Source organism: Nicotiana attenuata, unplaced genomic scaffold (genome assembly GCF_001879085.1).
Source record: "Nicotiana attenuata strain UT unplaced genomic scaffold, NIATTr2, whole genome shotgun sequence".
Classification (NCBI taxonomy): Eukaryota; Viridiplantae; Streptophyta; class Magnoliopsida; order Solanales; family Solanaceae; genus Nicotiana; species Nicotiana attenuata.
The window spans coordinates 150,731-153,598 of NW_017672739.1; positions in this window are offsets into that span (position 1 = coordinate 150,731).

Below are 2,868 nucleotides of genomic sequence, written 5' to 3' on the forward strand. Positions count from 1 at the left end.
ATATATATATATATATATATATATATATATATATATATATATATATATATATATATATATATATATATATGTATTTTGTTTTTTTTAACGAAGAGTATTCAACCGAACCCCCTAACACCGTGTGGGTCCATTACGAGTCGTAATACTATCGAAGTGGCAAATATACAATGTTAAGGGATCTTATGGTGAGAGGAAAGGAACCATTTGCAATAACAGACTACATTTACTCCATGTAGAAAAATATGTATGTTATGAAAATGAGAGTTGTACAAATTGAGGATCTTAAATTAACTTAACTTAGCACGTCTATCAGAGACGGCTCAATAGTATTGGAGGCCTGAAGCCAAGACGTAAATAGAGGCTTAAACTTGTTTAATAATTCTAGATATTTTTGCTGAAGTTTTTTATTTTATTTTTTTTACTTTTTGAGATGCAATTTCATTTTGACGGTGTAATCAACCCCTTTAATCTTTATTGAAACATTACTAACCTTTGATAAGATTTTATTAAGTTTAGTTTTGAATTTTTTCTTTTTACATGACCGTCAACATAACTTACTATATAGCATTGCCTCCCAAAATAACAACCAAATAGAAATTTGTATTTACAAAGATGATAAATATTTTATGATCTAATTAGCTTGAATCATGCCTACAGAGATTGTTGCGGCCAAACGCACACGCAAGTATACGCGGTCGTCAAGTAATAAAGTGACTAAAAGTCGGATGTCGAACCCACAAGGACTTGTGATTAACTATTAACTAAATTAGACTATCCTAACTATCTACACAAGAATTAAACCTAGAAATATTTCATTCTAAACTAATTAAATAAAGAAATATAAATAATGAACTTTCAATAGAGGAAGTGCAGATTTTTATGATATCAATGTAATGAAAACGTTCTAGGGTTATGGGCTATCTAACAATCCTATTGTATTCTTCAATTGAATTGACTAACTAATTTATCTAGTTTATTGGTTAACAGGGTTAATATTGCTCATAAGAATCTGTCAAGTTCTTACTCGCCTATTCAAGCTAACCTAACTCCTATATGTCTATGGAATTAGAATCAACAAGAACGCATTTATAATTCCTGTAAATCAACCAAGCAAGGCAATTAGGTATATGTCTATCCTAACCGCGAATCCATTCCCCGATGCCCAGGTTCAAGAACTTGCTCGACTCAATCCTATAAGCAATCTAGAATTCCCACTTTCGAGTTCAATTATAGATTCGTAGATAGTATTCAATTGGTGATCAAGCAATTAAATAATTAAGCGCATGATTGAATAAATAAACTAATATGATAAACTAAGAAATCAAAATCAATATCCGAATAACAATAGTCATGAAAGAACCACAACCCTAGAACGTGAAGTTTAGCTCCACATAGACATGGTAGCAAAATAACAAATCATACAAAGAAACATAAAAATTACTAAGTTTGATGGAAGAAAAGATGGAACTTGATGAATTCCGGCCTCCACGGCGGCTCTATGCTTGTGTTTTCCTCTCAAAAACGTCCTCCTCATCAAAATAGGTTTTAGGATGGCTTTTATATCAATTGGAGGCGTCTTGGGGTGAAAATAGCCGAGTCCAAGTCGAAATAGGATACTCTAGCGACCCGAGCGTCCAGGGCAGCGTGGGGCGCTAGCCCTAGCACTCAAAATAATTGACTACTAGAAACTGGGCCACAACGAGCGCCCCACGCTAGCTGTGGCCCTCAAAATTGACTTTTTGCCTTTTCTCTCCGATTTCGTTCCAATTCGCGCCCTTTCGTCCCAAATTGCATCTGAATGACTCCTACACATAGAAATACCATAATTTAGCACAAATCATCATATTAAATATCTCAAATCATCGAAATATGAGCAAAATGTGAGGCGATATATACCAAAATATACATACTTTAAGCCGATTATCAGAGATCTTGAAAGAAAATACCTTACAAAATTAGAGTTGTAAATAAAATTTATTCAAGAATTGGAGTAAGAAGAGATTTAATTGCCTTTCTCTTTCATTTAGATTTTCTCAATCAAATCCGAAAAAAGACAACATAAAATATGAAACTATGTTATTAACGATCGATGACAAGGTAGCAAAAGATGATTGAATTTCTTTTATCACTACTACTAATAAATACAAGTAATATTTAAATTACATATGAAAAGAGTAGCATTTGGGGCCTCTAATTTTGTGAGGCCTTAAGCGGCCGTTTTAGTGGCTTGGGGGTTAAGCCGTCTCTGACGTCTATCACTCATGTAAGGGTCCCATCACCTCATGAAGAATTAACAGAACTAAATTCATGACCCTCTTAGTTGTTCTTTATCTTCTATTCCCTTTCTTTTCATTTTTACCTTTAATTAATACCTTTTAACTACATAACCTTTAGCACTAGTATTTCCAAGCTGGAAAATCATCTAGAGTTGTGCACAAGATAATTTGATAAAAGAGCGTGTTGTAATGAGAAGACCACGCGTAGTATGTGTAAAGTAGCAAGTTTCCATGAGTTCTCCTCATGCTTATTAGCACTACCTTTTTCCCTTTTCACTTTCATCGTGACCCACAGATCAAGATAATCTATATATTTTTTATTACAATCAGTGGCGTACGTCGGATTTTGCACAAAAGCATTGTTGGTCTATTATCACAATTTGGCTTGCATTATATTTGAAATTGATCAGTTAGAGATTGTGATAATTTGAGTCTTTAGTTCCGATTAGAAATTGATATTTACTTTGTAATATTCTCATGCGATGTCAACATATTGTCTACATGTATCCATATACATATTTATTTTTTGAGAAAATGTTGTTTATGCACATATAAAAGAAAAACCTTAGTGAAGTGGAGTCGCATGACACCC